This window comes from Canis lupus, chromosome X (assembly GCF_003254725.2).
Source record: "Canis lupus dingo isolate Sandy chromosome X, ASM325472v2, whole genome shotgun sequence".
Taxonomy (NCBI): Eukaryota; Metazoa; Chordata; class Mammalia; order Carnivora; family Canidae; genus Canis; species Canis lupus.
In genome coordinates, this window is record NC_064281.1 from 75,900,885 (window position 1) to 75,911,479 (window position 10,595).

Sequence of the window (10,595 nt, forward strand, 5' to 3'; positions counted from 1 at the left end):
TAGACTTTTTGGGCTACCATGACAAAAATACCTCAGGCTAGATGGTTTAAAAACAGAAATTTGTTTCTCACAGTTCTGGAAGCTTAGAAGTCCAAAATCAAGGTGTTGATATATTTGGTTTCTTCTGAGGCTTCTTTCCTTGGTTTGCAGATGTCTTCCCTCTTGCTGTCTCTTCACATGGTTGTTCCTCTGTGCATGCACGCTACTGGTGTCATGTGTGTGTCTTCAATTATTTTTAAAAAATGGACTTATTTAAAATTTTTATATTTGAGTATATTTGACACACAATGTTACATTAGTTTCATGTGTACAACATAGTTATTCAACTTCTCTACTGGTTATGCCATGTACAAAGAAGTATAACCATATTGTGCTATTAAGATATCACTGACTATATTCCCTATGTGGTGCCTTTTATTCCTAATTCTTTCCATAACTGGAAATCTGTATTTCCCACTCCCCTTCACTCAGTTTGCCTGTGTGCCTACTTCTCTCCCCTCCGGCAACCTTGGTTTGTTCTCTGTATTTATAGGTCTGATTATGCTTTTTGTTAAACTCCTTTTCTTATGAAGACACCAGTCAGAATGGATTAAGGCATATAACAGCCTCACTTTAGTTTAATCACTTCTTTAAAGATATATTTCCAGATATAGTTATATTCTGAGGCATTGGGAATTAGGGCTTCAAGATATGACTTTTGGGAGAACATAATTCAGTCAAAACCAAGCCCATGTTAAGATGACAAGAGAGCAGAAGCAAGAACAATGAAACAGAGCAGGCAGGAGGATGGCATGTTAGACTTCTTTATTCTACAGCTTCTCCAGATTCTCAAATGGTCAATAACTCCCAAGTACTGGACTGGGAAATTTGTTTTGCCACTACCTTAGCCTGAATCTGAAGGATGGGAATCAGTATATTACACAAGTTAATAATTCATAGCTTAAAGTTTAACTTTTCCTGTTATCAATATGCCTTCTATTTTCTTTCAAGACACTCAATTTTCCTTAACTTTAGTTTCCTAATTACATATGGACTTAAAATAATTAGTCACGATCCTCAAATTATTGGAAGAATTAAATGAAATTTAAGTATATTTCTGCACATAATAAGGCCTAAGTGTTTTATTGGGTAGAATGTTTGGAAAGATCGTTCCTCAGCCTTTTATTTACACAATGGAGAGGCTCCTGGTGAACAGCTTTCTATTCTAGGTCATGCCACAGCATTGTCTATAAGACATGCAGAAGAGGAAGAGTTGACCTTGTAAACTGGGGTTAGACACTTTAGGGGCCCAATTATCTCCCTTACTCCAGAGCACCTTGCACTTCTCTATATAGACTCTTAAGCTCCAGGAAGACAGAGGCATTGCCTGAATTTTTCATGGTCCTATTTCCCTTCTTATCATTATGCTTGACCTGCACTGGATGCTTGAATGAATGAATGAATTAGTTATATTCCATGTATATATCTTTCTTCTCTCTCATGGTTAATAGCCCCTGGCAGACCAAGACCCTAGTCGTGGAGCCAGTGGTCCCAAGTGATTCAGCAAAAATTTATGGAAGGGAACCCTATGCTTGCCTCTAACTTGATGAGGTTCAGAGAGGCATACTGGATATCTTGGCCTTTGTATCTTCAGAAAAACCTTTACATACACTCCCTGAGCATATTATATAGGTGGCCTGACGGTAGATAAAGATTAAGTGAAACTTCTGAAGGTGATCTAGCTTACTCAATAGGAAGAAGCAGTCAAAAGGGAAGCACTGGGGCTGTGGGTCATTAAGAGGTTACCTGGTTATTCATTTCCACTATCTATGTAAAGAACTGGAAGTGGAACCGTGTCCAAAGATGTAGGGTTACTTCTTGGAAGAATTCCAGCTCCAGCTTTCCAAGGAAATCCTAAAGGCTACAGAATGACATGTGGTTAATGACTAGTATCCTATAACAGAGAACAGATGCTTCTCAAGTCTCTGAAATATGTAAGAAGGAAACTCAGACAAGTGTGAGAAACCAAATAAACTACCCACAATAAAGCCCTTGGATATTTCCACAGGTTATAAGTTATACTGAGGCCCTTGCCTTAGGATTGGCCATGAGTTGGTCTGCCTCTGTCTCTTCCAATGTTTGAGTAATGACTATAGGTGTAGATGAGGTCTAAATTCATTCCTCTCCATTGGTGTTTTTAAGTTGTAAATTAACTTCAATCCCTATAGCTTTGATCTCTTGTGAGTAAATAAGATGATGATCTGTGACCTTGACTTTCAGTTCAGTGCATCAGAACAAATGTAAGATCAGTGGCAATGTACCCTTAGCTCTCTTTTCTAGTCACTAGCTTGGTTCAGACTCACTGGCCATCCCTACAGTGGCACTTCTTAAATCTTCCTCAGCATCTCTTGTACATGTCTGCCACATCTAAGAGCATAAATAATACTTTTAAGCATTTCAACTGAATATTTAGCTCTGAATTATACCGGGTGCTTTCTTATCTAAGGAACTCAAAGCAATGGTTTCAAGGCCTCTCAAAGATTATAAGTTGTTCCACCAGTGAATTTGGGCACATGTTTTGATCCTTCATTCCCTCTGGTTCCAGATCACTTACCCTCAACTGCGAGGTATTAAGAGAGAACTCCTCCTGAGCATGCACAATTGAGCTTTCCTCAGTAGGCTCTGCATCTCACAATCCATGAGATTTAAAGAGTCTTGCCTGTTCACCTCAATTGTACTATTGTAAGATAAAAGAAAAATCATGAGTGGATCTTCACGGTGCTCAACTTTCCTCCCAGGTCAGGCCAGAACCACTCTTCACAGTGGCAGACTCAGGAGAGAGTCCCAAAGTTCTCCCTTGTTCTTCCTTCCACCCTGCAATTTTTGACAAGATATCTACAGTTACTTCTCTGCCCATGTTATCTCTTTATATGCCATGCCTTGCTACTAGGTGATTTAGATGAGAATCATCATGATGGTCAATTTTATGTGTCAAGTTGACAAGGTCACAGGGTGTCCAGATATTTTGGTAAAATGTTATTTCTGAGTGTGTCTGTGAAGCTATTTCTGGATGAGATTAGCGTTTGAGTTGATAAACTGAGTAAAGCAGATTTTTCCTCTTCAATGTGGGTGGCCATAATCTAATTGGTTGACTGCCTGAATAAAATTAAAAAAAAGCAGAGGAAGGAAAAATTCTCTCTCTTTGCCTGACTATTGTGCTGAGTATTGGTATTCTCTCATCCTTGGACTGGGACTTATGCCATCAACTCCCCTGGTTCTCAAGATTTCAGATTTGGACTATAACTTGTATAACCAGTTCTCCTAGTTCTCAGACATTCAGACGCAGACTGAAACTACACAATCAGCTTTCCTGGGTCTCCAGCTTGAAGTATTTGTGGGACTTCTCAGCCTCCATAATTGTATAAGCCAATTCCTTATAATAAACCTTTTAATCTATTATCTATCTATCATCTATCTATCTATCTATCTATCTATCTATCTATCTATCTAATCATCTATCATCTATCTATCTAGCTATCTATCTATCATCTATCACCTTTTATTGCTTTTGTTTCTCTGGAGAACCCTAATACAGTTGTTAACTCATGATCTTATTTCTGCTTTTGCTGGGCCTCAGGAATTCTAAATTACACCAAACATAATTTTTGTTTTCCAGAGTGTCTGTGCCAGTTTGCCCAATTCCCACCAACAGTGCAAGAGGGTTTCCCTTTCTCCAAATCCTTGTCAACACCTGTTGTTTCTTGCATTGTTGATTTTAGTCAATCTGAATCACTATATTGTATACCTGAAACTAATATTACACTGTATGTTAAATAACTGGAATTTAGATAAAAACTTAATAAAACACTAATATCTAATAAAAAAACAATTTATTGGAAAAAAAAACAATTTATTGGCTTTTCCTCAAGATGGACTTTAAAACTAAGAAAGCCATTTTAATGAAATCCCCTGAACAAAGCAGTCTTTTATCGGTTTCATTGGTAATAGTCCATGTACTAAGAGGGGTTTTTTTTTTTTTGCCTCCTTTCATAGAGCAGTTCTTTTGAAATAGTAATGGTCCCTTTCCATAAGTTAAGAATATTCTTCTTTCTGTTCATTCAGATGTATTTATATCCATTAATTTGCCCAGATGAGAAAACATTTATCATTAATATCAATAAGATAAAAAAATTGTCTTTTATAAGGCTAGTTAAATTGGACACTAAAGCATTAGAAAAAGACAATATAAACAAGGAAAATTATAGTACATGTATAATCATAGATATAAAATTCTAAATAAAATATAACCAAATTGAACTAACCAATGTCTTATAAAGAAATATGATCACAAAGGATTTATTCCAGAAATGAAAGCATAGTAAACTATTAGAAAAATCTATCCATGAACTTCTGCTTATTCCTGGAAATTTGAATACAAATGCTTTTTTGATCCCAGTAGAAAACCTCCTCAAATGAAGGAGAGGCGGGGCAAAAGGAGTCAGACAAAAAAAAATCTGAGCAAAATTTTGGAAGCTGGGAAACAGAGGGATCTGTAATAACTCTTGAGCAGACCACAAGAACTAAACACCAAGTCCCTAGGAAACAAATTGCAGACTCCTAAAAGATTCAGAAACTGGTAGTATTAAGTACTTTTCAAGGCAAAGACCAGAGTATGAATCTGATTACTGGAGGATTCGTTAAAGGCATCTAAAACAGAGCATTTAATCACCCTTACATTTTGTACTATTTGAAACAGCTGGGATTCCCACCTCAGGCTTAACATTAACCCAAGTTTTTTTACTTCCTCACTCTATTTTACTGGTTACTGTAATAGCCATTGCACCTTATCCTAAACCAGGTAGTTCAACATTCTGTGGGCATTGGAGAGGGGTAAATGTTTGTTTCTTTGTTTGTTTTCAAACCAAGCTGCCAAAAAAAGACCAGAGCAATCTAGATCTTCTCTTCTTAGGACTGGCAGGCAGTCAATTGAGCAGGCACAACAGGGGGCAAGCACTGAGTAAGAGTGGGAAGCAGCAGGTACCTGCCAAAATTCATTCAATATTTTTAAAACCTCTCTGAAGAAGGTTGGAGCATCTGCGGCAGCTGTGCTTGTGGCAAGTTTGAAACGTCTCTCTAAGCTTCTTCAAAATTACTCCATTTCTCTGAAGGTAAAGCCCATATTTAATCACTCAACTTTGGTTGAAATAATTTACAATACCGGCAGCAACCTTATTGATGCAGTATATTATTGGAGCACTTAGGGTCACTTCTGACAGCAGGTGCTGAAATCGATCTCCCACCCCTCAACCAATGATAAATTTAATTACAAACATATTCAAGATGTCTTTTATTGATATCCTCAGGGGTACAATGAAAGAGGTTACCTGGCACATTATACAATAAACCTTTATCAAACTCTTCAGCAGGCAGTCTTGCCTCTGTTCCGTGCAGTCTTAGGAGATGGAAGAGCATCAGCCCCTGTCTTTCTTGAACCATCTCCTTCTCTCCAACTCTCTGTCCTAAGCAGAGCCATTTACTTCTCTCAGCTTCTTATGTCTGAATCCTCACATACATCACCCTGTTTTAGCTCATAGAGATTCCTTTTTTATATCCCCCTCTCTTTAAAGTATGAGAGTTGCATATAATAAATGTTTTTCTTTTTCCATTGTCGCATTGATTTTCTCATTTCCTTCTCAAAACTTCCAATATAGCTCTCCTTCACCACAGGGATTTTTCCAGCCCATGGCCCACAATATCCCTTTTCAACAGATGGTGTAGGCTGGAGCTATGATGTTTCTGGCTAGTGCCAACAATTACAGCAAGTCCATTTTTCCCCATGAAACGTCAAGTGTGTTCCCTGCTGCCTATTTTTGGCCAGATCAAAGCTGTTTGTCTAAAAATCCTTTCCTTCATAATACCAGTATTTACCAATGCTTGGGTGGGGGAATTGTGTTTGTTGGGTCTTCTATATAAAAGGTAAGGATAGAGAGGTCAATTATGTTTCTGAAGCCCATTCCTAAGATTCCCAGAGAGTGAAAATTTGGGGGCCTGATTACTCAGTTGTGAAATTTGAAACAGAGAATGTACATTTGAGGTAGGTTTCTGGGAAACAACTGTCCTAGGCTATGAGTTCATTCTTTTATCCAACCAATGATTATTTTAACAGAATTTTTTGTGTATAATTGGCATGCAATTAACTGTATATTTAAATTGAACAGCTTGTTAAGTTTTGACACATACATGCAATCATAACTGCTATAAAGGTAATGAACCCCCCAAATATCTCATGTTCCTTTCTAATTCTTCCCCATTCCTTCCTACACCCCTCCACCACTCCCAAACAAGCACTGATTTGCTTTCTGTTACTATAAATCAGTTTGTATATTCTAGCCTTTATATAATGGAAAAATACAGTCTATACTCTTTCCCTTCTAGATTATTTGATTTTGCACAATTACTTTAAGATTCATCCATGTAGTTAAAGTGTATCAATAGTTTGTTCCTTTTTACTGAGAAGTACTCCACAATTTGTTTTTCCATTCACCAAGTGGTAGATGTTTCACTCGTTTCTAGTTTTGAGCTATATGAATAAAGCTGTTATGAAATTTATGCACAAGTCCTTGGCTGGACATATGCTTTCATTTCTCTTGAATATCATCTAGAAGTGGAATGGATGTATTATATTGGTAGGTACAGTATAAGTTTAACTTTTTAAAAACTTTTAAACTGTTCTTTAAAGTGGTTGTACCGGGCAGCCCAGGTGGCTCAGCGGTTTAGCGCTGCCTTCAGCCCAGGGCGTGATCCTGGAGACCCGGGATCGAGTCCCATGTCTAGCTCTCTGCATGGAGCCTGCTCCCTCTGCCTGTGTCTCTCTCTCTCTGTCTCTCATGAATAAATAAATAAAATCTTAAAAAACAAAAAAAAACCCACAAAGTGGTTGTGCCATTTTACATTCCCATTCAACCAATAATTATTGAAGTTCTACTATGTTGCAGGTACGCTTCTAGATGCTTGAAATATAGCATTAAACAAAAACAGACAAATATGCAAATTCTCATTCAGAAGAGCTGGAAGGGGTCCCAAGGTGGTCTCAGGAAACAATCTTTAAGATTGAATTTAGTATGCTGGATATTTATTACAGAGTTCCATAGGGACAAAAAACTATAGATTGGAGGAGAAAGAAGTAGGATTAAATCAAGGAAAAGTCAGGCTATGATGCAAACCTAGTAATAGCTTTTGCCCACTCCATGTGGAGTTGAGGAGCTAAAACGTTCTGCTAGATTTGTCAGGCATTGGGACTACCCTACCTCCATCAGTGAGGAACACCATAGGAAGGGCATGACTATGGTCAAGACAGCTTTCTGTGGTAGAGGCTATCCCAGAAACCGTTGATAGCTGCAGGCTATCTGCTGATATCAATTGCCACAGGCAATTCTGAAGGGGATATCAAGGCAACATGACTCTGATTTCCTCACTGTCTCTACCAATTTTTCTGATTGGATCCACTTCTCCACATATGTCCAGAAAACCCAGTGGGTCTGTATAACTGAAGGAAACTTAGAAGATAATAATTACCAGCCCATACCTGTATCTGGTCTTGCAGCCACAACTAATACCCATATCTTTCTTCTACTACACATTCTAGATTCCCTTCATCTTCAGCCCTCAAGTCTGGTGGTTGTAATGGGCATTATTTAGACCCTCATCCCTGGTCATCTTATTCTTCCCTGGCCAGGGTTTCTCCATGGTCCTTTTACTGTCAAAACTGGGCAGGGGAGTACCAAGAAGCATTCAGTGGATTGCTTGGTAGCCAAATATATTTCTTCCTGCCCTCAATGTGTAATAATGTCCATACATTCTCCTGATAAGAGTAAATTACCTCTGCCAGGAGAGTGACTCTTCTTTTTTCAGGACGGTTGATAAGCACAAGGAGGACAAAGTGCATGAGTAGAATTTATACTTTATAATTCGATAACCCAGAGTTCTAGAAATCAGGAACCCAAATTGGAATGATGGCAAGTGAGGGGTCCTACTTACACACCCTTGTTTTCCAGATCCATATGCTATCCTTTTTGAGGACCAGAATCATACAAAAAGTCTTTTACTCATGGTATATACTGAGTCCTAGATGATGACTCCCAATGGTATTAAAATACTGCCTTTAAACAGGACTTCACCTTGGTGTTCAGCAATCCATTCTAATCCTTTATTAGGCAGCAGCAGCTTCTGGGTGGTTCAAACTGTCATATGACCAGTAAATTCCATGTTAGTGGGTCCATTTCCATATGTTGCTGCTATAAAGTGTGTCTTTTTGTTTGATATAATGTTTTCTGGGAATTCCATGACAGTAGATCAAACACTATATACTCTCAGATAAAGGTGATGGCTAAGACCCTGCAGGCCATTACCCACAGTATGTATATATTCCTTTCAAAAGAGCCATTGGCTTTTTCAGAGTGAAAAGGCACAATCTATTCAAACAGTCCCATATTTGGTGCTCAGCATTGGTTTCTGTTCCTGGAAGATTAAACATTCAACAGTAGCAGAGTTGTATCCACCAGGATAAGTCAAGACCCATACTATTAGACGCAGGTATAAACCTCTATCTCTCCCACTATGGCCACTTTGTACACGTTACCATCAATATGAATAAACACAGATATTAAAAATTTACTAGCCCATGGACTTTGTTTATATCTCCCTCACACACACACACACACACACACACACCATTTTCTAGGTTTTCCTCCAATCTCTAGTTGAACTCATGTTCCCAATAAAGCCCTCCTTTTCTCTGGGCTAAAACAAATGTCATGGGCTTCCTGATGGGGCTTGCCATCACAAAATGATTTTTGGATATCCTAAAGGAAGGAAATCTTTCTCTTGTCAGGTTAGAAAAAAAAAAACAGAGGAGTTGGGAGGATATTGAGTACTTGCTTTGCTAATCCCTCATTTGTCCTGAAGTTCCCTGTCTTCTTATGAGGTGGTAGCCAGAAAATCTTAAAATGACACCATAAACTTATGTTTGTGGAGTGCTGGCTTTCTACATATCCCATAAATGTCACTCTTGAAAAATTTATGTGCATTTTGTTACTTATGTTCCAAAGATATTCCAAATATTTTAAGCCAAGGTTGTGAATAATTATGGGCACTTCATATTGGTGAGATATTTGGGGAAATGAAAGTCTTGTGTCCTGGCCTGATTTCTCCCTTGACTTTTATGTTGATGGCAAGCTTCCTGCCCCAAATATATTTGCATTAGAGCCAGCATTTTACAATGGATATCTTCACCAAAGTGCCATTCTTCAAGAACTGTTATAGTTATTGAAACTTATCCTTTACTTCTTTATATCTTTCTCTAATTTACATGCATGCATGATTTTCTCTCTAGCAACATGATGAGCTTCATGAAGAAAGTGACAGGGATCTTAAAAGCCTTCATACCAGCTTTGTGCAGTGGCAGTATCGTAGCCAATGAGGTTTATCCCAGGCGCGATTATTGCTAATTGAAAAGCCTTCATACCAATGTTCTATATTTCCACCGTAGGGGTTACATGTGAGAATGAATTTATCCAAATTTATTGAATTATACACCCAAAGTGGATGCATTATATTGAATATAAGCTATAGCTCAGTAAAATTGATTTTTAAAAGTTTTTGTATTTGTGGGGAACCAGCTGCAGAGCCTGAGAACTGAATCGTGTAGTCCTCAGCACAGTGGGGATACGGAAGGTCCTGAGTCAGCATACTGGCTCTTGACCACATTGTTCTCCAGATACAGCTCCTTTGCTCCCCCTTCTTTGAGTCAATAGTCTATTCTTTTATCTTTTGAAGTAAACATGTTTTTCTCTGCTTCCCAAAGTTAATCATTCCTATAGCCAATCTGCTAGATTTCTTGATAAAAACTGGAGGAGACAAAGCCTCGGGGTCCGAGTCTGAGTCCAATTCCAGTTTGAATCCGAGTCTGAGTCTTGGTCCCACTGTCACCCAGATTAAAATTCAGTGAGACTCTGAGTCTTTCTTCATATTGTCACCTCTATCCTGGATCAGTGGCATGTATCCTTTCCAGAATTTACAGCGGAGTCTTGCTTATATGTGGAATCAAGTATTTTATGATTGAATTTTCTGTTAAATTGTATAGTTGTTTTGTTTTGTTTTTGCTGTAGCCAAGAGTATTCTCAGGAAATCCAGACTTATATATATCCAACAACATGGCTCCACCCAGATTTTTTCATAGGCTCCACAAACAACATGACCAAAACAGAACTGTCAATTTCCTGGCATTGCACTAAACCTGACCCTCTACTCAATTCCACATTTAAGAAAACCATCCTAACCCAGTTGCAAAGATCCACATTCCAAAAGACACACTTGATTACTTTCTATCCTTCACCACAAGTTTAGTACTTCTGAAAAATATCTCATTTCAAACTCCTCACCCCTTCCATTGCTAAGATTCTGGTCCATGCCACTGTAACTTCTCACTCTCACATCTGTAGTAATTTCCTACCTCATTTCCTTGCTCCTATATTTCAGTCTGTTCTATAAAGAACATTTTGAGTGACCTTTAATAAAGCAGATTCTGATAATATTTCTTCCTTACTTAAAATGCCTCA

The 10,595-nt window shown here is 38.2% G+C and overlaps 1 non-coding gene across 1 annotated transcript; it reads left to right on the forward strand.

Moving 5' to 3' along the window:
• The first annotated feature begins 9,424 nt into the window (after positions 1-9,424).
• Positions 9,425-9,570, forward strand: LOC112649551 (U4 spliceosomal RNA). The gene has a single exon (XR_003129620.1). It is a non-coding gene; the product is annotated as a U4 spliceosomal RNA (small nuclear RNA).
• Positions 9,571-10,595: the final 1,025 nt, after the last annotated feature.